This window comes from Aquila chrysaetos, chromosome 26 (assembly GCF_900496995.4).
Source record: "Aquila chrysaetos chrysaetos chromosome 26, bAquChr1.4, whole genome shotgun sequence".
NCBI lineage: Eukaryota > Metazoa > Chordata > Aves > Accipitriformes > Accipitridae > Aquila > Aquila chrysaetos.
In genome coordinates this window covers 1,969,774-1,997,135 of record NC_044029.1, presented here as the reverse complement: position 1 = coordinate 1,997,135, position 27,362 = coordinate 1,969,774, and the positions used below count along the sequence as shown (strand labels likewise).

Here is a 27,362-nt window from a genome sequence, read left to right as displayed (position 1 = left end):
TCCTTTACTGATGTTACAACTTTTTGCAAAGAGGTTGGATTTAATGATCTCAAAATGCATTTTTCCTTAAGAAACTTTGACACTCTGTAATGTTGGGTACCTGCAGAAACACTTCCAGGTATTTAAAAATCATGAGGTCTTCTGATGATTGACTTCCACTTTCAGACTTCAGGAGGTTTTTCCCTCTTCATTTTATTCAGTAACAAGTTGTAGCTGAGAAACTCTGTGCTTGACTTGTCTGTGCATGGAGGGAGATGTGCTGAGGAAGTTAGTCTGTACAAGAAAAACCAACTTCTCTGAACTGTGGTTCAGTGGGACACCTGGAAGGCTCTTTTCGCATGCCAGACCTGTCCCCTACATTTTCATTCTGCAGTGTGGTTGGTCCCCGTGGAGGGCTGAAAGCAAATGGAAAATGGAAAGGTGAGTGTATGACAAATATGCCTGATAGTTTGTTATTTATGAAAAAGCGGGATGGTTCTGAGGGCACTGCAACCACCTGAAAAGCTACATGATCTTGGAGAACTGTAGTAGAGAGCACGACGGCACTGTGGGATCAGAGGGACTGCAGGGACAGGAGGGGCCTCGCTCCTGGGCCGCTGTATCCGAGTCTGGGGATGAGTCTTGGAAAATGGCAGCCCCGGCTGTTGAAGAAGAGCGTGAAGCCAGGAGTGGCTTTCCTGCTTGTTAAGAAAGCAGATGAGAACAGTAACAACAGAAACACGGGAAGCTGTGAATAGGTGTGGGTATGAGAGCTGGGAGGCTCTGCTGGGGTGGGAGGCAAGTGGTTTGGTGCAGCAGCCCCTAAGCTGCCTGTGGGGCTCAGCTCTGAGGGGATGCAGTTGCCCCCCCCCCCCCTTTTTTTTTCTCCCCTCCCTTACAGCAAAAAACGGTGCTTCAGGAGTTTCAAGTGACAGCTCAGGGAAGGATGTGTCATCTTATAAAACAGGGTTTGGTTCTTTTGTTCTCCTCTGCAACTTTGTCATCAGGAACAAGCCTTTGGCTCTGACAGAATAAATTTGTGCTGCTTTCTCCTTTTATTAAAAATGAATCCCAATGAAGCTGGCAAACTTAATGTACGTTACTCCTCCAATTACAGTGAGTACGTATAGGCAGCCACTTGGGAGGTGTAAGAGGAGGGGGTGGATGCCTTCTGCCAAGCTGCAAGGGCAGTTTAAGGACTGGTATCGTGAACGGCCAAGTTACAGGGAGAAACTTTCCTGTCTGGCGTAGATTAGTGTGTCCTCACAAGCAGAGGTGGTGGAAAAACAGCTCAAGCCTTCCTTGGCCACCTCACGTTGTGTTTGGAAAAGGTGGTGTTGAAGCTGAAATGGCTTCACTTCCATGCCGGTCTGCAGAGAGGCTTTGGTTTTTGCACTGAGGAGGCACTTGTGCCGTCCTGGCACTGGCACTGGGGTCTCTTCAGTGGGATTTGTGGCTTGCAGCCCCTTCCTCCCCAAGAAATTGCTGCTGCCTCAGGAGAGGCAGGGCGGCCATGGGGGCAGGCATGGCAGGAGGAGCAGCAGCCCTTTGTGAGGAGACCTGTGCCCTGGCCCCGCAGCGATGAACCTGCCGGTAGATCCATGGCGACGTACTTCAGCTCGCTCCCACATCTGCCTAGACAGAGACGGCAAAAACGTGCTGTTCCACGCCAGCGTGTGGAAGGGGCAGAACAGCTCCGCTCAGCCAAAGGAGGGAACGTGGGCGTTGGGTTCAGCCTGCATCCGTCCCGGAGGGAGGACCGTGCGTGAGGGCGTAGGGCTGTGCTGCCCCGTACGGCCTTCTGTGCTGAATGTCTGCTTCCAGGTTATGGAATAAATATTCTGAAGCAGGGCAGCCCCGGTCAGAAAGGACAGGGAGGGGGATGTCCCAGAGCCGGGCTGGGACGTCAGCCTGTGCGTGAGGACAGGATCGGGCCCGGCGAGGGCCATCCATGGGCTGATGGCCTGGCCCACCCTTGGACCCCTGTAAGGCTCATGGTGGTGGTCTCCCAGTCACCTTCCTCGGTGACCTGACTTGATGCCAGAGGGTGGTTTTGTAACTGCTTTGGTCAGATTTCCCCAGACCTCCAGAACGTGGTTTAGTAGGCATGGATGACGGTTGGACTCAATGATCTTGAAGGTCTTTTCCAACCTAAATGACTCTATGATTCTATGAAATTCAGGCTGGGATCAGAAAATGGAAGTGTTTTATCTAGTCAGGAATTTATCACCTGAACTAGCATCTCCGAAAGGGAAACCAGTGATAAATTGGAAGATACCAGGGAGCAAAACCCATCTCACTTTCCTCCAGCCAGCTCTGTAGTGGCAGTAATCAGGACAGCATGAGCGTGCGTTGTCCTGGGGACATGTGAAAGTGGGACTGTAAGCTGCTTTTCTGACTTTAACTACACTGAGTCTGACTACCTTTAAACTTAGCAATGTGTCTTTCTGAGTTTATGGCTATGAGACTAACTCTTCTGCTGCTTTACGGAAATCTAACAAAATCTTCCTTTCCGAGCCCCAGGCAATAAAGTGACTGAAATGTGAGGGAGGAAGGTGAAAGGAAAAAAAAAAAAAGTTTTATAGCAAAAGTTGATATTAATCATTGCTTGATTTATTTTCTGCATGTCATAGATGATTTTTGCCAATTGATCAGAGTCTCATTTGGCTTTGCACATGTGTAGGTGAAAAATTATCTTTTTTCTGGCTTATCATTACTTCTTGCTCTACAGCTACTTATGGTGATCATTTTTTCTTAAGTCACTGACTTCCTGATGGTCTTTGTTTAGTGTGGAAGCAGCCATTAATCTGAATAACAAAACAATTACTTCTTCCAGGGCCACACTAGCTCTTCAAATCCACAACTGTTAAGTATAAAAATGAGGCAAAAGACCAACATTAGAAAATTGCTGTTCTGAATCTGTGGCTTTAGGAAGCATGGAGCGTGTCAAAAAGTTGGTCTGGGGAACTTGTTGGTTTTAAGGAGCCTTTCTCAGGCTAAGACAGGAAAAGAGAACCAGAGCATGTCTGGATATAAAAACCTCTCCCTGCTTTCAAAGCTGTCTTCAAATAGTGTTTTTCTTCAGATGATAATAGTTTTTAAGCTGAAAAAAACCAAGTGCAAATGGCAGCTAATACTTCCAAGCGTGCACTTGTCATTAATCAGTCTTTGGTGCTATTGGGGAAGCTGATGGTGGATCACGATAAGCAAGAAGTGTTTAAGTTTTGTTAAGGTTTGTATTTCTAGCTGCTCTTGCCCATTGATCTCCTGTACTTTGCACAGGACATTGCCCCGCAGGGCGCGCGTGTGGGAGGCTGCAGATGGAGCACTGCGACGTATCATTAGTGCCAGCTGGACGCTGCTGCTTGCATGATGCTTTAGCAGCAGAGTAATCGGCACCTAAGCCAGCAATCTTTCCACGCAGTCTTAGTTTCATGTAATAGCAGCAGTTATCAAATCTTTAAGTAACACAACAGCTTTTTCCACCAGGGATATTCGTGTCCCTTGAATCTTCTTTCTTGCATATGATTTATTGGTCTCTCGGGCAAGTTGTTTAAGACCTAAAGCAACATAAATTCCAGATATCAATATCAATTCTTTGTAGTCAGCTACAGGAGCAGGTCTGTTGGGCTATGTCTGGATTTTCTTCCCGACTCTATCTGTTGAACTGTGTAGGACTTGGTACTTTTACTGTCTTCCAGGGATGGCGCATCAATGTGCAGCTGTCTTCCATGTTGCCAGCAAGTGTCCCAGACTGAACTGCTTCCTTTTCCTCACTAGAAATAAGAAGGCACTCTAGAGTGGGTGAAATATTTTTAAATTAAATATAACAGCAGTTACAATGAAAATAATAAATTATAGGTTCAGCACTAGAAGGGATTTGGGGGGGGGGGACACGACGGACGACTAAACCAGTGTAAACAAGTGATATTTAGTGAATAATCTTATTCAAGCAGAACTGTTGCAATGTCAGTGCCTTTTGCTTTTGATATTTTCAGACCAGTGTGTTTCCCTTGGGAAATACTGATTTTTCCCAAAATTTTGTTATTTTGGGTGCTTTTTTTCCCCTCTAGATTAAAATTTTAGGCATGTGACAGATCTCCCCAAACTTCCTTGACTCATCCTGTGCGTCTGAGCAGCAGTTCTATGATTGCGTGCAGGACCTATTGCACTGCACGCTTGGCTTCTTAGTGCCCTGAGGTAATTAATTTCCTACGAGGCTCCCAGGATAGTTGCTGAAGGTAGACGGGCATAGCACAGTGTTACACTACAAACATTCTTTTTCAAGGTCTCTCTTCCAAAAATGTATTTTGAAAATTTGCAAACTGGTTGCCAAACACCTTCTTTTCAAAATTATTTTTTTCCCCCACATGTAAAAACAAAACCACTGTCCCATAAAGATTCTTTACTTAACCAAGCCAGAGGAACCTGTAAAAATATTGTAGAAAACCTTCCCCCTTCCCCACTATAACTCTTCAGTTTCCCTGCCAAGCTGAAGAAACAGTTGTGTTGACATCTTTAGGCTCTTGCCTTTTTGTGACTTTCTACACTGGAGAATCAACAATGGTCTAAAAATATTGTGTATTTTAGTTCACACATTTTTTTGTGTCACTGTAGTATAGGCAGGGATGGTCATCAGTAAATACGCACAAAATACTGAGTTTGTCACAAACAGATACTCATTTTATTACATGTTGTCCATTATATTAGGTCTTAAGTGCCATGTTATACCATTTATTTCTTAGTGGGGACCCAGTTCTTTTGAGTTCTTTTCAAAAGATCTTTTATAAGGGGATGTGAGCTTCTATTAAAAGGTTATTTTGAAATATGGTTGTCAGTGGCTGGCAGTATTTATGAATGTGGCCTGGAGTGATGCAGTTATAAGTATAGTTCCAACCATATCAACTATTTCAGGATTTCTCTTTTCAGTTCCTCTTGCTTTTAGTATTACAGAGATCCAACAGGATTATTAACAGTGACATTTCTAGAATTTCTTTTTCTTACATTAAAAATCCATTAAAACTCAGAAAACTTGAGTAAATCATGAGTCTTTGTGGTTAATTTATGTCTGTTGCATTCCTAACACTTCAAAGGTTGAATGTCTGAAAATGGAGACAGTTTAAATAGTCTTTGCTTCCGAATGAGCTGAAATAATGGACCAACTAAATAGGTAGTAAGTTAATTTAAAAAATAGCTTCTCTTTCTGTGAGAACACTTAAAAATAATCCTATTACTATTTCTAAGATGCACTTAAAATATGTCTATAGAAGATAAACTCCTTTAAACTTTGATAAAGGACTAGGACATGGGGAACTCATCCCAGCCTCAGTAGTTGTGGTGGTATTTAAACGGTTATCATTAGATGGGGTCACTTTCCAGAGTCTGATCAGCAAATTTTTGGAATTTCTCCGTACGGGGCCTTTTATGTGGCTCCTTGCTGGGAGGAAGAACCTAGGATAAAATCATCTTCTCTTCTTGATTCTACCTGAAATACCAGTTAAAGATATTCAGGCTCTTTGATTATGGTATGTCTGTTTTTCCATCAGTGGTTATGATTATGGTTATTATTAGTGGTTATCATTATCAATTCTGCTGTTGTTTTGTTTCTATTTGAGAGGCTTGTTTGGGTTTTGGGGGGGGGTGTTTGTGGTTTTGTTGTTGTTGTTTTGGTTTTTTGAGTTGTGGAGTAATTTAGGTTAGAAGGCATCTTGAAATCATCTTGTCCAGCCCCCCACTGAAAACAGGGACAGCTTCGATCAGTTTACATTTTCATTAGTTCAAATTAGGTTCATATCCTTTAATAAAGGAATGGTAAACCTCAAATCAAGTGTTAATAAAACACTTTGTCACTTCACAGAGATCATGCATTCTTAGTTGCTATGTTTTATTTTAAATGATTCTTTACCTAAACTCCTTAAAAGTTGGCAGTGAAGGTGCCAAATGTTCACATGCCGAGCAGCACTCTCTACTATTGTAAACTCTCAAATGCTTGTCACATGTGCATGTGTGTGTATATATCTCCTAATTGATAATGTTATTGTGTTTGCCTCATCACTTTGGGGTGTCTGACCCCAATGGACCTGCCTTCCAAATCTCAGTGGCCTGTCCATGGCATCTAATGTTCTCCCATATCACTGTGCTACGTTCTTAATATTTTGTTTGCAACTCTTCTCACCATCTATTTTGCAAATTGCACTAGAAGTAGGGCTGGATGCAGCTATGAAACTGTATCACAGAACTGGGTGTACTGGTTACAGGGCACGGTTTACCAGATGATGCTCTGCTGGGGCTGTTCTGATTTATCTACCCATGCTGGGTCCTTTCTCTCTGCTTCAGCATTAACTGTAGTTCATTTTTCTGCTTTCATGAAGATGAATGATTAGTGTATGATCACCTCCGATTTGACTAATGGTCTGGCACAGCTCTTAGCCACCTGCTTTAACAGTGGACTGGAAAGCCCTCAGGAGTGTCTGGGGGCCTGTCTGTTCCTGGCATCTGGCCCTATGCTTTCTAGGTGGCATCTTTCTCTTTATTTCTCTCAGGAGCTCAGTATTGCAGCCTCTCCCTGCTGTGTGACCTGGTGTAATGTGCATGTTTCCTTGCATGTAAAAAAGTCCTACCACTCTTCTTCAGTCCACATGCAAAAATTAAAAAAAAAAAAAAAAAATTAAAAATATTATCTGGGGATCAATATGTGAAGAATATATTTTTTTTTCTTTATTTTATTTTTTTAACATGCTTTGTTAAAGGTTTGTCCTGCTTGTCCAGTGCAGCACACTGTTATCTCTGAATCATCACCAACTTTTGAATCTTGCCATCTTTTACTGCTGGTAATTCAGTACTTAAAAATTTTCATAGAATACACCCTTTGTTCTAAAGAAGCTTTTTTTTTTTTTTCCTTGTCTCCACCCAAAATTCCTAGCCTGTTGACAGAAAGTGTTGTTACAGGGTTTAAAAGCGTTCCTTAATTTCTCTGTTGAGGGGGTGGGAAAGCAGATCTTCTAAGTTTTGGCAGTAAAAGATAAGCGGACCTCAGTTTAATCCCTTATTGGACAGGCTGTCGTCTTAGTGCTGTCGTTATACATACTAGGAGCTAACCTACGGGTTGGGCTTTGATTATGAGATTGTCCTTTGTGTAGTCTAAATCATCGCTCTCCAATGAATCATCTTGGAAAGGTTTGTCCTTTTTGTCTTTGTTTCAAATGAACAGAGAACTTTTCTGTTTGCATTGACAGTAGAGTACGAAGATATGTGGCAAAATGACTTCCTGTAAGTTTTAAGGAAAAGCCTTAATTTTTTTTTTATTTTGAGCAGATTATCTCCTGTCCATCTGTTCTAGGTTTAGTACAGGTAGAAGTATAAATGCTTTGTTTACAAGAGATGTAATTTTTATGGTCTATCATAAGATTTGTTTTATTGTTAGAAGTTTAATTTTATTAGTGAAGGAAATAGCTAGAAATGAATGGACTGTTCTGTGCCATTAAATTATGATCTGTTAAGAGTGTTTTAATTGCTTTATGTGTTATGACACTTGTGTCTTCATAAGGTCCATGGTAACTTTACATTTATTGCACAAAATATCATTAATATGGAGTTATGCAGCAGTAGCATAACTGAGTTTAGAAGATTTAAAAAATGGTTAATTCTTAATATTTAATAAGGGTTCCCCACTTTAAAAAGCAATGTTAAATCAAGACTTCAATTTGGTGGGCTCTTCATTCTCTGCTTATACCTACCAGCTTTGGCTTCAGGCTGCAATTGTTTTTGTTAGAACTGCCTTGAAGATGCATTAATAAAACCTGTACTTTATACTTTAAGAAATAGTACCTGTATATAATTTTCTTACTTGATTTATAGAAAGTTGTATTCTGAGGCCCTGAGTTAAAGACCAAATATGATACTGTAGATAATGGAACTGGTAATGGTGTGCTTGGTATGAGTTGTGTCCCTCAGCTACCTCTATACAGCTTTGATTTTACTGTCTCCTTCAGGAAGGAGGTGGGGGAGAACATTCTCACATAGGTGTAAAATGAAAAATATTATATATTTATGCCTAAATGTTAGAAATTGTGTGTGTTTTGGTGTGGGGGTTTTTTTGGTTGGTGTTTTTTTTTGTTTGTTTTGTTTTTTTCGTTGTTGTTTTGGTTTGGGTTTTTTTTTTTTTTTTTTTACAGATGTTGGTGCACAACCCTATGCCTCTTTCCCACAATGAAGCTATCCGTAATAATTTCTTTTAGATAAAACAGCTAGGAAAATTCCCCATAAGTGGGGGGGGGGGGGGGGGGTGAAATCACTATGGGCAGCTTGCTATTATTCCCTAGATAAATGCCTTTTAGACAAAGAATGCAGACGTGGTCGTTACAGATTTTTCTGCCAAATGATGGCTAAGAAACATAGGTTTTGGGGGTTTTGAGTGTTTTTTATGAACTGCTTTTCTTCCAGGGATTTTGGCTTTGTCATTGAAAAGCTCTTTTTTTTTTTTTTCTTTATTCTTATCAAATAAGTCTTAGAAGCTCTCTAATCAGAATTAGAGATGCCATAGACAACAGTGGTCCCTTCTAGCCACACAGTCTTGTCAGTTACTTGTACTGCTTCCCACCTGCATTAGATTTAAATTTATGTTGCAGAAATGAAAGTCTCTCTAGATGATTACTTATTCTCTTCTTTTCTATCTGGATATTTTTAGTACTTCAGAAATGGCTGTAAGGATGACTTAAAAAAAAAAAAAATTAAGGTAGAAATTATTAGTGGTCATTTTGATTTTGCTTAACCCAACGTGTTTTTCTTGAAGTCTATCACGCTTTTTAGTTTCCTTTCTGTCTGTACATGTAGTTCAGAACCTCCTTTACCCAGTTTCACATGATGCACCAGCAGCATGAACAAAAGCTTGTGAAACCCCTACTTTTCTAGAAAACAAAGATTGATAAAATTTCTTCTTGAATTGATATTGATAATCCCTGTTTCATTGTTAAGAGATTTAAAAAATGAAGTCACTTTTTTTATAATTATGAATTGCTTATTTATCTGAAAGTCATTTAAGAACCTTTTACTTTTTCCAAGGAAATGACATTCTGAAGATTGAAGTCTTACTAAGAAAAATATATTCATTTTATAACTGTAAGATAAAAATGATAAAAGAGAGAAAGTATTTGCTATATTGACAGCCATGAATATTATGTGTGTTTAATACAGCAGAAAATAGGTAAGGTGCCTCTTTTAACCAGGAAAGATTTTACAGTATGTTAGGAATTGAATTTTTACTTAAAATGTGTTGGTCTGTTATAGTTCTGTTGTAGAAATAGTAGAATTTCTCATAATAATGTTAAAAGCAGAAATGTTCAGTAAATATTTCCGTTCTGTATTTAGGGGGAAAATGATATCATAACCTGAAATACTTCATTCCAGTATTCACTCAATACTTTCTAACTAGAAACCACAAATTAAATTATTTTAGAATCAGTAGAAAGATCTTCTTTTAATGTGTTTTAAAAGAATTGGTTAAATCCCTACTTGACCTCAAAAAAAAAAAAAAAAAGTCCTGAAAAATTGCAGAAGAACCATGTGACACACTAACAGACCAGAAAACATCTAAACCTACCAAGATGACAACTAAGGAGTGATTTTTGTCAGTGCTCAATAGATCAATGTAGAGGTTAAAAATCTGATAACTGTGAAAGCACTTCAATCTAACAGATAATAAAAACAGCAAAATCGGAAAGTGGAAGGATGTTCAAACTGAGCAGTACCGCCTCCTCAGTCACCTTCAGCCAGGGTAAAGTTAGCAGAAACTTTCCTGCTTTTTGTTGCTCTCGTCAAGCTCCTCAATACCGAGCACCAGAGCTGTGCTTGAATGCCTCGGGGAGCCTTACAAGCACTCTGACCAAACAGGGAAGGAATATTTTACACGTTTCTTACCTGGGTTTTACTATTTCATTCTTGTCTGCTTCATTTAGTTCAGAGCGTGGAAATTTTCTTCTGCATGTAGGAGTGATCCTGACATCGTGGAGAAACAAAACACTTGCACCTAAATTACCCACTGAAACTTTAAACACCTATCCCTGAAATCTACGTTTTATTCCTTTATACTTAATGCTGCTTCTTCCCTCTCCTGCCTGCAACGTGTCCTGTTCACACCTTCACCTGCTGACGTGCGCTGCTGAGCTGGCACCTGCTCACTGGCACTCTCTTGCCCTTGTACCTTCCTAAATCCTTCACTTCTTTCTGAGCAGCTGGCAGTTCATTTGAGGCTCCAGTAGTGAGATCGGAACTTTATTAAATTCTCGGTATCACCTTTATCTTTCGGCTCAGGAATGCTGATTTGAACTGTTGTCCCATAAATTATTGGGAAGGAATAGAGAGAACAGCTCTGGACCACCCAGTCCTGACTTTGTTTTGCTTTCTGGACAAGCAGATAGATAGGTAGGATAGAACAAGGCCCAGTTTTGGCTGGCAGCATGCTCTTGGCTCTCTTTCACAAAAAAGTGAGCTTTTTCTCTCCTTTAAGCAGGTGTAGAACAACAGCTGGTTTCAGTAATTTTTTTTCAGGCAGCAGTTGTTTTACTGAAATGGAAGAAAGAATTATCTTCTTTCTGGGGACATATGTGTGTTTTTTCCCCCCCCATTACTCCTAATTCCCAAAATGGTTTGAAAGACAACACTTAAGCAGGTTGCCAGTGTCCCTGGCACATGGTTATGGCCTCACCAACCACAGTTTGAGGCATATTAAAAGGACCATTTGCAAACTGGAGGAGGAGAGGAAAACAGATTTCCAAAGGAATTTACTGCCATTCCCTCAGCTATAATCAAAGCACCACGAAGAATTTACGATCTTTTGTTCACCAAAAACATAGACCCCGCACTAAATCCACTCTGAACATGTCAGACACTTCTTCCAAATTCTCAAAGGTGGCCTCAATAGGAGCTTAAACCTAAATTACTTGAGCGTTCAATCCTCTGCTCTTAGCTGAAAGCTTGAACTAATTACTCTATTAGCCTTTCTTCATATCTTTTGGTTTGTTATAGCTGTCACCAGAGAGCATGCGGATGGAATCACAGCAGCTCTTCCTACTTCTGTGGGCACAGCCTCTTCTCACACCTCCCATGTTTACATGGGAAAACTGGGGGACAGACCCCCCCAGTCCTTTCCTTTTTGTGAAGTTCAGGTCCAGGTTTCTTTGCTATGGGACTCACTGCAAAATACTCACAGCATTGCCCACTAAATTCTGCCTATGACCTAACTTTCTTCTCTCCAGAGAGCTGCTACATCAATTTTTGGTTTTTATCGTGCAACCTTACAGGAAAAAAAGCAAATTGAGAGTTTTGTTTACAGAGGATTTGTCTTTGATTTCTCATCTGTCTGTTCCCTAGTTCAGGACCTTGACTGTATAATGTGGGGAAAAAACCCTGGTATTTTTGGCGGTGGAATGAATATTAGAAGAGGATCCTAAGTGGTGCATGTGGACAGTCTTTCTTCTGTAATGGGTACCTTGAGACACTTTTTGAGGGTCTCCCATACTCAGTTTCCTGAAACAGAAACTGCCTACTTCACCAAGCATTGGTGTGTCAAATAGTAATCTTTCTGCTAGCACTGCAATGTGTTTTGAAAGCTTACTGCAGAGTTTAAAAGTATCTCATTCTGTTGCTGCTTCTTTTTCTTGTGCTCACTCCTATATTGGCTATATTTTTAATTTTGGTTATCTAATATGTATATGAGCTGTTATCTGTATACATCCCATATGCATTATTTGTATATGGTAGTTGCTCTCCCTTTTTTTTGTTTATTCTTTTGATGTGTTCTTCACCTGTGCCTTCTATCTCTCATATCAGTTATCTTGTCTTTTTTGAACTAATGGTGTTTATGAACCGGGAGGAATAAATATCATGCATGTTCTGTTGATAGTATGAAACAAGCCTATTAAAACATAAATGAAATGCAAGAAAGTAATGGGTCTTCCAGTGTCCTGTCATCTGAGGGGAGAAATTTTTTTTTTTTTTTTTTTTAAATAAAAAAGATAATTTTGGTTATGACCAACATGATATGTCAGCCTGGTGTTCTCTGAAAATTACTGCTGCTGGCTAGTGGAATTTGTATGCTCTTGCACTATATTCACATTTTCAAACATTTCAGAACAGATTAGTTGTATTAAATTACACTTTAGATTGTTAGTCTGCACTTCAGGCTGTAGAACCTCTGATTTTTTTTTTTATTTTTTTTTTTTTCCCCTCCAATTTTTTTAAAATTTTTTTTAGCCCCCCCCCCCCCCCCCCCCATAAGCTTATGTTGTTACCTGGTATGTTCTACAAGTACTTCATACTGACCAAATAATATGGGTACCACTGCTGGGAATGCTTTGAGGTTTGTTTCCCTGAATTCCCCCCTTATGCTACATAGCCTTTTCATCTTCTGAAACATGAATATCAGATGGATTATATTCATGTTTACTTTGCGATATGGCAGAAATCCAGGATTGACTGTTTTAAAAATGTTTTGAACAGGTAAGCATGTAACTTTGCCTACTGGCAGAGTGTCTGCTTTAAGTAAATGCAAATTTGCATGCTGTATTTAGGTTTGCTCCACTGTGGACTGCATTGTGCAGTAGGACCAGAAGAACTTCTCTCCCATAGTCAAATGCAGGGATTTGTATTTTAGAATCAGGAGTATTCCCTGGAAGTTACAGTGTTTGGCAGCTTTAATGCTGACTGCATCGCTTTCCTGTGCGGGTTGGTTCGATGGGTTAAATGCCATAGAAAGGTTTGTCTCCAGATCCTGGATATCCTTATTGCAAATTAAGTTGTGGTCTGTGTGTCTCTCTTTTTTTTTTTTTTTTTTTTTTTTTTTAATGTCCAGTAGTACGATAGATAGCAGCACAAACATTTAATCCAGTTGCCTTCTTGGCGGGTGGGGGGAGAAGGACCTTGGTTGTGTATTTTCTGTGGATCTGGTGCCGTCAGGGGTCTATGATGTCATGTCCAAACCAGCGCCGGCTCTAACAAGGCAGTTCACGGCAGCGGGGCTGTGCTGTGAAATCACTTACAGGCTTCCTCCTCCTCCAGAAAGCAATGTTTGAAGAGGAAGCAATGGTTAATGTATGTTCTATATAGGGAAGCAACCGGATAATAAATTGCAAGTTACATGATGCTGATATTTAAACCTCCAAACTTTTCTTGCTTTTGTACTATCGCACAGATGTAGAAAACAGCCTGTCAGGACAGCAACCCAGAAAAGCTCGTAGCTTCCAAAGCGCTGCTCCTTGGAGGAGAAGGCGACGCGGTGCACGAAGACGGTTTGTTTGCGCGTGGGCACAGAAGACGGTGCTGGGGTTAAGCAGCAGCTTAGCCCGTCGGTGGTCTTGTGGAAGCCAGGGACGCGCTGGCGGCTGGACAACTGTCACGCTGGCACCGCTCAGTTCCTCTGATTGGGTACTCCCAGCGACTGATTAAAAATGCTGATGCCGTTTCTGTGCTCCTTTCCACTTGGAGGAGAAATCTCTTCTCCCCACCCCCAAGCCCACCTCTAGGCTGTAAGTAATGGTGAGAAGATTAAGATGAAAACAGTGCGGTCTGAGTGACTGGAAATACAGCAGTCTGTTTTAGCTGCAGTGTTATGTAGGAGTCGTCTTCAGACTTCTTACCTCCGGTTTTTCAGCACAAACTGCTTGCAGGTTTTGGAAGGCTGTGAAAGGACTTACCGTTTGTCTGTTAGTGTTTTCTGTGTTTCATCATATTACCTTGCTTTTCCCTGGACAGCTGTGTTCAGAGCTTCATGTGGAAATCTTTCTATTGAAGAGAGATAAAAAGCATCCTTAATCTGATTCTCTTTGGATCTTTCTATTTTTATGGTAAGTGCCAGCATGTATTGGCTGAGCATAGCTTCTTTGCTGCAGTGCTCGCGCTCTCTCCCTCTCCCTCTCTCTCCCTCCCCCTTCCCCCGTCTGTTTTTCTCCCCCTATATTCTTAGATAAGCCTCGTGACCTTCACTCAATAGCTAGTCATCATTTTTAGCATCTTCATAGCAGATGTCGGCTGACTAAAATACAAGTTTTCTCTTGATTTTCTCTTTCCCCTCTCTGACCCGGAGCTCTGAAGTAGCGATTGCAGTGTGAGTACTGCCTCTTTGTCCTTGAAACGGGAGGCTTGAGCATTGCTCGCGATTGCCTATGGCAGCAACGGGATAAGGTTTTGGGGAACTGGAATTACAGATTTGGTAAAGGTGACTCATTTCTGTAGGTCTGTACCACTGTGCTGGAAGGGCACAGAAAGCCCCTGCTTGACTAGCCATCTAGAAAACTCTGAAGCCCGTCAGTGTTCAAGCGTGGGGCATACATGTGGTTTGAGCTGATATTTGCTGTCACTGGCATAGGAAGGACGGGTTCTTTCAGCATTTTCAATATATGCCTATGTCATCAGGTGTTTCTGAGCTGGACCTTTTGCATCTTACAAGTGCAGGCTGGCTGGGACAAGAAGTTACAGAATAGGCAACCTAATAACCCTTGTCCCTCTCTGGTCTACAGAGTTGCAAATTCTTAGCTTTTTGAAGGGCTTTTACAACTCTGCAGTAGAAAAGAAGTGCATTTAAATGTTTGAAAAATCTGTGCTTGCCTAATTCATGCTCTAAGCTATTTTAACAGCTCTGATTTTGTAAATAGGAAAGGTCATTATTTAGTCCACAGTAAACTGTGCCCTTACCCATACTTTTTTTTTTTTCCCCCTAGTTTGTTGCATGAGATTTAAAGTAAATGCAAATATATGATTTCTGATAGATAGATATTTTCCTTTGCTTTTGGTATGAGAGAACTACAAAAATATTTCTCTTAACTTAAATGTGTTTCATGTTGTGAATCCATTATGTGGATTGACTATGCATAGCCCTTACACACCGCAGGAATAATAAAGACTTTACTAAATCTTCAAAGGTCCGCTGAAGGTATAGGTATAACACTGGCTCAAACTCATCACAGGTTGGTCTGCCTTCAAAGCAAGGCAAAGAGGTGATGTGTTCTTATACCTTTGTTTCACTGAGGTAGGATAAGAATAAAGCTTTTATTCTGTCTCTGCATTGCCTTTTCTGGGTTTAAGCAAGAGAGATGCTGATGTCTGGAAATTGTTTTCTTTGTTTAATGTGTCTTACATTGTGGCTTTCGTTGTGGCTTAATAAAATAATTTTGTTCCTGATTTATCCTGTAATTCAGAGGGTTTTGCTTCACGTGAGCTGTTTAGTTGAACAGAGTTTGTGTGCCGCCTTCCCCCTCCCAAATGAGTAAAAACTTTTAAAACACTGCCGTTATTTTAAATACCCTTCATTTCTTTTCTGTACTTGGGTATAACGTCTGGTTGTATTGGTAGCGTGTATGTGTGTTGGGGAGGGAGGAAGCCCAGGTTAGGCAATTGCAAGAGGTACTTGGGGGGGGGGAGGAGGAGGAGGAGGAGGCTTACACAGATCTGCAGGTAGAGGACTTTGTGGTGCAGTGAGGTACCTGCTGCATTGCCTTCACAAAAAAGCGGTAGTGGCCAGCACGTAGCCCAGATGTCAGTGGTCCAAGTCCTTTCCCCCATCAGACCGTGTGTTTTGGCATCGTGTTGCACCCGCTGGTCCAGCTGATCCTGAGACCCGTTTCCCTTCTCGCCGATGCGGTGGGGGCACGCTGCACCCCTGCCTCCCTCCCGCTCGCTGGGAGGGAGCAGCTCTGTCTTGGCACCTGAGCAGCTCCTTGAACTGGTTAAAAACGTTAACTGCTAGAGCAGTCCTCCCCACTCTCTATTACGAAAAGGCTTTGGCACTGTGCAGGGTCTATCTGTTACTTAATTTTTTTAAAATCAGCAACGAAGGTGCCAGAGTTTGTTCTCTTCCAGTTTCAGTAAGTGCTGACACGATGACAGCAGCAAAGAAACTTTTGGCTGTGAAAGGAGACCTGCAGGGATCTTGTGAACACACATGGGGAAGTGGTCCTATGTGCCTGCAGGTTGTGATGTTACCTTGCAGAGACCAGGCTTAGGCTTTCCTTGATTCAAGTTACAATTGTGCGTATGCATCTGCACGTGGAGCTGTTTACTGTACCATTCTGTTCCATTTAAAATTACTGTAAACTTAAAAAAACCTCAGGGTTCGTAAAAGATGTGCACAACCTAATTAATTCTGAAGATCACACAGTTAAGTATGGTACAGCATGTTTTCATTTTTAAAATTATTATTAGAAAATCAGATATTCCTGTACCTTAAAATAATCTACATACTTCCCTTACATTTAATCAAAAGGACTGTTGTCACTCAAAAAATGACTCACATCTAAGTAAGGCTATCTTGCAAAAGCTAATTTTTAACCTAAGTGCATAATTATATCTGTCTTTTTCAATCAAAGTTGAAAAGCCAAAGTGCATAACATAATGTGCTTTCTAAATAGCCTTGAGGCAAAAGGAAGGGAGGAAAAACAATAATCCTGAACTATTTTCTCCAGTTTAAACCACATGAGCTTGCAATGGGATGTTTACATTTGGAACCTGATGTCTATGTACTGCAACTGAGAAGTCTATGCACATAAAATCCTTGTCAGCACATCCTCTTGCAGGCCAAGGGCTTAAGAAATAAAGATGCAATCCTCTATAAAAGCCTTGAGAGGTAGAGAGAAGACTGAAATCCCCCAAATAACATGAAATTCAAGTAGGAAGATGTGCTTTTCATTTCTTAGGAGTCTTATGAATGCCCTGGTAGGGGAATGCATGCATAGTACTTCCTTGTTTCACAGCATGGTGTCATGTTAATTCTTTTGCAGGGTGGTTGAAGACTGCGTAGAAAACAACTGCGGGGGGGGGGGGGGGGGGGGGAGAAAAAAAACAAACCCAAAAAACCTCTGTTCCTTAGCCAGCCAAAATCACCCAATGGTCTGATGAAGTCACTGCATTTTTTTTTTTTTCCTGTGTATGTTCAGTATGCATTCTTCACTCGACTTGTCTGTAGAAGCAAGTTCTTTAAAGCTTTATACTCCCCAAATATTCAACCATATACATTTATGTTGCAAATATAAACAGGTATGTTTTTACAGAAAGCTCACTCATTTTCCTGACTGCTTCAGTAGTTTCATGCTGCCTATCTGCTTGTATCCTTTCTGACAAAACCTGTGCAGGCAGCTATTGATCATCACTGGGTGAAGAAAGCAGGCAGTGGATTAGCCATGCCCCAACTTCCCTCTCTGCCCCAGACTGGAAAGTGATACTGGGATATGCGTGATGCAGACCTGAAGTCATCGGTACCAGGCACTGCTCTGGCTAGTGATTCCCCCACCCCACCCCCCAGCTCCTTCTAAAAACTGTTTACAAATGTTTTCAAAGGTAAAGTACTAAATCACATTTTTACAAAGCTCATGTAATTACAAGTTATAATATGCATATTCTATGTCTATATTACAAGTTATATTAATTGTGGTTTTACCTGGCTGTTTCTTCATACTTACTGACCCAAGCATGAGCACACGTGGATAATCAAAAGTTGACTGCAGTTTCTAGGCTTTCTCTGTTCTACATTGTAGAGCTAACTTTTATGGTTTTCCTGGGACACATTCTCTCATTTAGTCTGCAAATTTTGTCCAGGATGATTTCAAGGACTTTAGAGCTCTAATGTTGCAAATGTTACAAATCTCTTTCTTTGTGTCTGGAGACCTTAACAGGTAAGCTGTCTTCAGTCCACTCACAGTTCATGGATGTCTGGAAGTCCTGTGCGTGTTGCTGTGCTGCATGACCTGTCAGTAGAAGTTTGGTGCTATTGGGAGGTATTGGGCAGGGTGTTCGTGTGCTACATGCGTTCTCTGTTTCTGTGGGGAAGGATTAGCTTTCAGGCATTGTTAAATGTGTCTCATGTCTTCTGTGCATATGCTGCCCTCTTAGTAAGTGCTTGCACTCTACGCCTGTCATATCTCTGGGGGGGAGTGGTGTCATATTTTCTGCATTTGTACAACTGCATAGCACTTGTGTAGGTCTGATTCTTCATGGAAACCGTGGGCTTTCAGTTCATGCCGTGCAGATTTGCTCACATGTAATATCTGCATAGGAAATACTGGACAATAAGGTGAGAAGTCTTCTGTATGTCAAAGAACTTTCTCCTATGTAGTGTAAGTAACAATTATGTTCCAGATTCAATGTGGTAACAATGGAGCAGCATTAGGCCTGCTTGCTTTGGGAAATATCACAGGGCTGAAGCATTCCCGAGGGACCACTCTGTCTCATAGACTTCTTTAGCACCTGAGCATAAAATTTAATGAAAAATTTTGAAGGTAAAATGCTTACTTTCAAGTGACTGTGGAAACATTTGTAGCCTTTTTTGGTGGAAGATGTAGAGAGGGTAAAACTCTATCCTAATTGATCCAACCAACTTTAAGCGGTGCATTCTGGTAATCTGAGATTACTAGAATCAAGAACTTGACATTATTCTGTTTGCAGTATAAAGTGAAATAATAATCTGGTTAAAAGTTACGGGCTAGTTCCTCAGCATCCCAGTGGAAGGAAGGGATCTTGGCACTGGAGCAGGTAATGCAAATATTCATGCTCTGTGAACAACACCTCTGAACAGGATGAATATCACTGAAGCTGCAATTAAATCCCCAAATAGGGGAGCTAATAGCACACAGCTTTCTGCAAGTGGATAGCTTGTACTCTAGGAGAGCACAAGTCTGAGAGAATGTTTTCAGGAAAGCCTCATGTTTCCAAGAGCTGTATGTAGATACTTATAATCCTGCAAGGCCCATCTCAAATAGCTTCCCTTTACCACCTCAGGAGGAGCTACAGCAAGCACACCTCCAAATGTGCCTCCAAATCTAGCTCTGAGAGAAGACTGGTTCCCACCAGACTGTGAAATTTGAACATGAGTTCAGAGAATTCCAGACTTGGCATTTGCAATCTGCCTGTCCAAAGTCAGGCTTGCTGTCCAAGAATTTTGCACAACTTGGTCCCTCAAAAGCCCATATGACCCATAGATAAATATTTTTTAAAAGATAAACCCAATGAATTATTCTGAATGCACTCGCTGGAATCAGTTCAGTATTATTATTAGCTCTTTGTAGTGGTTGTTCCACGTGAGACCTGAGCTATTGGGTCATCCATATGATATTAGAGCCACCAGCACATCTGAGCACCAGTCTAGCACTGTAAAAACAACCGTTTTCAAACAGTCAATATTCAGATGATACCAGCCAGGATTAGAGCCATGTCATGCTGGCCATAAGTGTGCTCCAAGATCCCAGGATTATGGAGGTATTGACAATGATCGTAGGAAGTGGGCTCCTCATGCTCTTTGCAGAGGTAGAATAGCAGAAGTTAGCGTTTCTAGAGCGTGGTTTGAAATGTATCTATGATAGGTGTCCCAAATCTCCTTTAGGAACCTATTGCTGTTTGATATGAAGCTAGGAAGAGTAGGCTTCTGTATAACTTATCTGTAGGGTTTATATCACTACTGCTGGGAGATGATTGAAATAGACACTTGTTTAGGACAGCTTTTTTAACTCCATCCATTTGGTCTGGTTTGTAGCCCCCTGCAGTATTGACATTAATTCCTTATTTTACATGGCGCTTACAGCTTTCAAATACAGAAAAATGATTGTACCTCCCTTTGTTTTTGGAGGAGGAAGTTAATTAGCAAAATCACTTGAGAAGAGCAAGACTGAATGTCCTCTGAGCCAGTTTGCTGTAGGGAAAAGCTAGCCTGGTGATCAGCTGGTTTGGATCACCAGGAGATATATTCCCATTTGAGATAACTTTCTTTGACAAAATTGTTTTCCATTAAAATTAAGCATAATACTTTACACATGCTGTATTAGGCTCCTGGAGAATTTTTCTAAATGAGCTTGATACTTCTTGGAGAACCACTTCCTATAAAATGCCAGCTGAAACCCGCAGCTTTGTGAAGCCCTTATGTGTCCTGGCAGACGTGCAACCTCTCTCCATGTTGTTCATCCATCCCCTGGGCTCATTTCAAATCTTTTCTTGTTTGTTTGTGCTCCTTGTCACTGTCTCTCTCACTGTTTTCCCTTGACACATACTTTTTTTGCCTTTTCACATATTGGTTTACCTTCACGTTTTTCTTAGTTCTGGTTTTCTTCTGTTGGTTCTTTTTTGTTCTTCTTAGAGATGGTATCTGTGTTGGTTGTTTGGGTTTGACTTGGTGGTTTTTGTTTTTTTTCATACTGATTGTCCTCTTACTGTTTGTTATTGGCTTTTTTTTTTTTTTTTAACCATACTAGTTGCCACCCTATATTGTGTTCAGTCTAGGCAGATTCAGCACCTGGGGATCAGCAAATACTGTCTTTTCTAAATGAAGAGCTTGGGTTGCTGTCCCAATATATTGTGAAGCTTGTGTAGAAAATAGGAGAACAGGAGGCAATGATAAGCAGGTTTAGCAGGACAGAAGGGCTGGAACCTAAGAGCCAAATAAAATGTCAGCCTCGTTAGCATGAATACTCTTCCTGAATCTGCTAGGAAAATAGTCTATTCTGTAGTTGTGGAATCTGAGGTCAAAAAACCATAATGAAGAAGAATTAGGCAGGCGATACTGGTCAGAGTTGTCTCAAGCTCTCCGCAGTTTCATGCAGGCAACGCTGCTTTGGTTTATGCTTAATGTTTTTGAGGTTATTGCCATAAAAATTCTTTATTTTAGATGAGAAAGGGAAAATGAATTAAGTTGAAGGCTGCTCTGCCCACAGGAGAAGGAAAGAATACTTCTAATTTCTTATTGTCCCTTGTTCCCATAGAAACACCTAGAGTGTTTGATTTCTAACTGATGTCATTTAGATAACGAACTCTTACAGAAATAGATGGGGGGAAATTCCTGATCCCATTTCAGTTAAATCAGGGTAGTCAAATTTCTACCCATAGACTTCTTTTTGTTTTGTATGATGCTGAGTGTTGATAATAATTGTTCTGTTTTTCTCTCTGCATCTTTTATGTTGACCACCAGGTCACCTGAAGTATAAGAAGTTCTTTCTAACTGGTCACACTGAAATTGCTGTTGAGCCATAGACAGAATTTCCTGATTTTCCTTGATAACACAGAATTTGTGATGTGGATTTCAGAAATGCCTTGGGAAAAATTGGATAACCTTCTGCTTCAGCATGCTTCATGACATTTACTTAGTTTACATTTCTAATAATAATAGACTCTGAACCATTCTGATTAATATATTATGGTAAAACTCTGGCTATGCAAACAACGTTTGTGAAGCTTACATCAGTACTCAATGTCCCATGGTGAAGTTGTTACTGCAACTAATCATTGCACTACTGTCACCAGCAACGGTTCTGCAAACAATCTGAACAGTCTTGTGTAAAGAAAAATATGACTTTATTTTCCTTTTTACCTAAAAAGCAACATGAGTCAATCATTTTTTATTAGTACAGAGATTTATATGTTAGCATACCACAACCTAATTTATTTGTGACGAATTTTTAGGCCTAAATTCTCCACTTGCTTTCCTTAAAGCTCAATCAGATCAGCATTCAGGTAATTCTTTCTTTGCATTTTTAATTCTGCCTCTTCTTTTTCAGCTTCTGTCTCTGATCTTATTCCTTCTAATTCTCCATTCTGTGCTTCTGCTGCTTGTGGGGGCTCCTGTCCTTTGACTCTCTTCTAGGCTCTGCTCCATTCCCCCTCTAGCATTTCTCTTTCTGCTCCTTCTGTTCTTTACCTGCTCTTCAAGGCTATTTCTGTGTCTAGGTGTCCCACTCACATACTGGTCTTTATTTTTTCCCTGAAGTTCTGCATTGTGAAAAAATGAACTCGGTTAGACCACTGAGGTGTGGTACTTCAGCAGTGCTTGTGCACAGGTTAGCATTCTTTGCGACAGCAATAGCAATTTTCTATTTGTGAAACAATGCAGTGCGGGTGTTAAAGGTGACGGTACAATGGAGAGACTTATCAGAGCAGAAGTGCCATGTCAGATTTCAACATGATAATCTCATTTCCTGAACTTAAGGTAAAATGTTCAAATTGTAATTTAATATATGTTACAGTGAGGATGGATGATAGGCCTCTGCTTGTCCCGATGCTCCTCTTGTGAGATTGGTTGCTGAATGGTATTACCTCTCTTGAGAAGGGAAATAGTGAGGAAAAGGGGGATAGTTTTAGGCTATGTGCTTCATTTCAGTCCCAAGAGGGAGAAGTGAGATGGACATGGTACAGGTTCACTGATTTTTTTGATGTTTTGCTTCAAGATCAGGTTGTGATGAAAGAAACTTTATACATCTGGGAATTGCTATGTGCTTTCAGCTATTACGTGATAGCATGACAATTGCTGCACAGAGACTTGTTCATTGTCAAAGATTTAAGTGTCTCACTCAAGATCATACAGGAATCTGTCTTAGTTCAACTCAGCACTCCTGAAACCTGTGCTAGTACCCTGCTCATGCCAGGGTAGTCTGGTTTTCCACAGGGACAGTATAGGGGAAAAAGGGAATTCTAGTACTAATAGATAATAATAAATAAACTACATTCAAATACACAAGGTAAAGAAGAAAACATAGTCTTCTAGGTTCTAAACCAGATAAAAGTCCTCAGAGAAATTTTAACAAAGAAAAAATTATCATATTGTTACAGAATGTGGAGTAATATTTACGATATTTGCTAAATAACTTTGATATCATTGCTGCTTGTCATTGCCTGTCTAAAAATTCCCAGTTGTTTGCTTACCAGGGCATACCATGATGTCTGGTTAGGTTTTGATGTGCTCTGATTGCAGTACACTCCGGGCTAAGTAACTTGCAATTGATGTGGTGTTCCTCCTTCACTGTTGTCAAACATATGTCCTCTTTGCTTTATAGACTCCAGGGAAAAAACATGTTCTGGGGCCACACTGTTAGTACTTAACATCTTTCTTTTGAACGGCATTTTTAGAAACATCTGTAAGCCCGCAAATAGGTTTTATACCTCGGGTATGGCTTTGTGAGTACTTCACTGCATTCTTGGGTATTAGCACTGCTCAATCTAGAGATGTTTTATTATACTAGAAAGCACAGGAGGGTGCACCTTTGAGCATTTAAGAATTAATAAATGCCAAAATTTTGCTTGGCTGCATTTATGCGTTATCCTGGAGATTTCAGTTATATGTTCACATACGGTGTTTCTCATTGAGTTATCTTTGTTTCTTTTTATTTTCCTTGTGAAGCATTTTGTTCTGTCTCAGTGTATATGATTCAAACCATGCTCCAAAGAAAAAACAAACAAGTATTTCTTGATATATGTATTTTTATGGCAATCACCACAACTTCTGCTAATGTCCAGATGGCAAATAATTACTCTCAACAGAAGCTATGAGTTGAGATGATATTATTTCCCTTGCTGATGATGTCTGTTCCTATTACTTTGTAGATAAGGAGCTGAGGCTCATCATGAAAGAGAGAAATGCTCATTAGCTTAGGGTGCTGAATGCGAAGTGCCAAGGGCATGATTTTTTTCCATGTCTTTAGCACATTATCACATTTCATATAATCAGAATAAGGCTTGACTTGCCATTGACCAGAGCCACGAATGCCATAACTTTGATTAATCGGGGGTTGTAAGTTGGGTGCTTGGACAGTGACATACGCCCACTAAAGTCACTTCCTTAGCGGCACTGAAGGCACAGGTGGGTATGTAATAAAGTACCTCAACAAATTAAAATTCAAATTCTTTAATCCCAAGACCAACATTTCTCTTCATGCAGTTTCAAACTGTGTTTCTGTACAGCTTCCTCTCTGTGCTGAGGCTGGGGAAAGGCCATGTGGAGCTGATATTTATCGCAGAGGTGTCTGTCCTAAGCGTACACTGAGGATAAAAATTCTGTGTGGTCTGGAATTAAAACCCAGATTGTATTGCATAAGCACAAAAGTCCTGAGTGTATTTTACAGACGCAGCCTTAATCCTGGCACTTCTTTAGGTGTGATGGCTTGATATTGCAAACTCGACAGTCTTCTGATATAGTTGTATTATATGTCAATAGCTAAATGTTTTAAAAGACAATATAAAATCCAGAAATTTCATCCTCTGATATTGAGAAAAATGTTGGCTGTATATGTAGGACAGATATTTAAGAGCTTCAATTTTCTTCTTCCTGGGCTTGAGCACAGTGTGGAGTCAGCCTGGTAGCTGTGGTTGTCATTCCAGGGCTGGTAGGCAAGTCAGAAGGGGGAAGTGCATCTTTTGCTACGGACCTCCTTAATAATCTGTTGAGGGTAATTTAATGGAAGAAAGTGTTCTCTACTGCTGCAGGCCTTTCTACCTTGCCATTAGGGTAATTCTTCCTTCTTTGCAATGTGATGTGGCTGCTAGCCATGGGATCCCAGCAGAGAGGGTGTCTGCTCTTCTACTGTCACAGTGACCCCCTTGAGCTATAAGAGGGGCAAATGCAGGAAAAAAAAATTTCCACATCTGTTACTGAGAGGGAAAAAAAAAAATAATTAGGCAGCCTATAACTTTAGGTAGTCATATTTTTTTCTTTTACAATAATATCTATCTCTCTAGATACAGATGTGTAGATAGCATACGTATTCAAAATTGACTAGGGCTTTTCTGTGGCTAAGATGTTCTAAAATAGTCTGAAATATTTAATGTTCTCACTCTGAATTTCAACCAAAGTTGCTTTAAAATTTGTCAAAGCAGATGTCCCAAGTCAGAAACAGCATTTTAAATTTTGAGGCACGTCTGTTTGTATGTGCAGGGCTAGTGATTTTATAGCATATTCACTGATGTGGCTAATACTTTAAAGCTGCTCTTTAAAAAGAAAAATCAATGTTGAGTAGCTATTATGTGAGCACAAATTCTATCTTTACAGCTTCAGTGTTATGAGTAAATCCAATTAAATTGTGAAAATGTTTTCAATCCACATCATTAACACAGTTTTTAGTAAAAGACATAATATAAATAGGATAATTGCAATCGGTCAAGTCCAAAAACCCAAAAAAATCTTCTCCTGTCCTGTTTTAAATGCCATGAATAAAGCAACTAGTACTTTCCTCGTGTGCCCTTGAAAATAGCGCAGGCACTGCCTTGTTTCAGAAGCATTGCCAGAGGGTCTGGCCAGTGAGCCAAGGTTATGGGAATGCAAATTTTGAATCAGCAATGCCTGCTAAACGCTGCTGGAGTGCCGTTGGCAGGAAGATGTCACAGCGTGGCTCCTACAATGCCTGTGGCTTTGTGGGGATTTGTCACCTGTGCTTCGCTGTCCCAGGGCAAGAACAAGAATTGCATTTAATGCGTAATCCCAGGAAAGGGCCTGACCCTGTTGTCTCTGCCTGTTGGGCTTCAGTATACACCTTACTCTGACTTCAGCTGAAGGAAAACCATGAGTTAAATTTTCCATGCTTTAAAATAATTTCTTTCAGTAACTTTAGATTTTTTCTAGGTTGAGATATATCACAGGCTTAATATACTCTGAAGCCAGAGACAGAGAATTGCAGAGCTCAGGAAACAGTACTAAGGATGTTCCTCCAGTCATTGTTTATCACTTAAAAGTATAACTTGAATGTATCATTTACATGTTTTTACATGTAATCATACTTATGATTGTGTACTAAATATACTGACACTCAGAAGGTGGAGGCAGCCCTTTCATAAAAAGAAGCATGAAGAGCAAGATGGTAGGTTCAGTTAGTCTACATGGCAGTTTTAAGGCAGTAAGTACCTAATTTTGTGTCAATGAAATTAAGGACTTACTGATTTGCACTGAAGGATATACAAAATGCTTGTTTTCCCACAAAGACCATTTCCTTTCAGTGTAAGCAGGCACTTATTAGTCGATCTAGGAAAAGTCAGGCTTGCAACCTTCAATACCTATACAAAGGGTCACTTCTGTGTTGAATTTCATGCTTTGGGAAAGTCTGGAGAAGTTTTTCCTTGCCCTTCATATGACAAGTCTGACACACCACTAATATTATACCCTGTTAACTGTCAGATGCTGAGCACTTTGGTGCAATGTTAATCCTTCTGGGTTTAGTATTGCTATTTTGCTGAGCAAGCTCAGACTGCAAGTGCGATAAAATAATTCAGAGGCAGGTGCTTTCGATAAATGGAGTCATGCAAGAGACATTGCAGATCATCTGATCTCGTAGAAGAACATCAGTAGGAATTGATGTAATTGAAAATCTTTGAAAGAGTGAAATAGAATCTAGTGCTGCAGTTTGTCAGGAAATCAATAATAAGTAAAAATGCATGCTTTCCACTTTCATTCTGCTCTTGCACCAGGGTATTGCCTGGCTCAGGCAGAAGCTGCTGTTCAGCCTGTAGTCAACAGCATCCCTGAGCTGCTGGAATTTGCAGCCTGCAGGTACATCTGTCTGGTTGATTTTAGAATAAATTGACAAAAAAGTTTAAAATTCAAAGCCTGACTTGGTATAATATTTTTGATTGTAGTCACATCTTCCTTAATGGATTGGCATCAGTTTTTATAAAGCACATCTTATTGTTTTGAAAGTTTTAGTAAATGGTCCATACAATTAACAGTAGCAGGGAATGGGTGAGAGCAAATTAGGTTTGTTCCAATTCCTGCTTATCACATTAAGCACATCCTAGTTTCACTCTTTTGCTTCATTTGTCTCCTTTATACAAAGAGAGTAAGCATTTGAGACAAGAGATTTTTGTTTTTTAAAAGCATGTGATGTCTAATATCTGGGATTGTGGGATCCTGAATGCTGTTGAGAACCAAATAATTTTTTGTGCCCTGTGCAGATTTCTAAGCTCCTAAAATGTTTTAGACTGTTAGGGGTAATTTCAAAGATTTGACAGAGAAATCTCCACTGCTTACTGAAAGCCCTGAATAATACAGAGGCCAGCCCAGCAGCCTGAGCAGTGGGGACAGGGATCAAACCACTCCATGTCTGGCTTGGACCATGGACGGTTGCCTTAACTAGAAGTTATTTGTGGAGCTGAGATGTGAAATATCTCCTTGTTTCCATGCAAATTTTTCACTAATTCTGATTCCTGGTGTTTGAAGCGGAACGACACTGCTAACGCCGTAGAAGTGAATGGCAGTAACAAGTGGAAGTGTGAACGATAAGAAATAGCAGGGTCAAGAGTTTTCTCAGCACAGTTTGCAGTTTGTGAGCAGCGCGGATGTATGGAGCCGGGAGCTGGATCTTACCGAGGACATTAAGGAATCAGGTAGGTGGGAAACAGGCGGAGTTTCTTTAATTTGTCTTGCCCATGCTGGAAGGATAACTTATGGCTGTTAATCAGCACTTACTCATGGTGATGGTCATCCGGTCTTCCTGGAATCTGTGGGACTCCTCCCGGGTTAAGAAGCAACCCAACCTCCGCGGTGCAGCCCCGGAGGCAGGACACTTTCTGATGCGTACCCGTCTAGTCTGCATGGAGCAGTTACCTGCTGTAGGGAAAGTGCATATGGCCGGGAAATTCAGAATTGTATTGGTTTGTGTTTA

At 40.5% G+C, this 27,362-nt stretch overlaps 1 protein-coding gene across 9 annotated transcripts in view; it reads left to right on the top strand.

Annotated features, from left to right (window-relative positions):
* The window catches only part of ANO4 (anoctamin 4), a 211,002-nt gene that overhangs the window by 1,724 nt on the left and 181,916 nt on the right, over positions 1-27,362 (top strand). For 5 of the 9 annotated variants that reach the window (XM_030002894.2, XM_030002893.2, XM_030002892.2 and 2 more), the window contains exon 1: positions 12,553-13,817. The gene's annotated coding sequence lies outside the window, so the exon portion shown is untranslated. Of the gene's footprint in view, positions 1-12,552; positions 14,078-27,362 lie in introns of those variants that run through there. The other 4 variants (XM_030002886.2, XM_030002885.2, XM_030002887.2 and 1 more) reach the window with 4 other exon arrangements.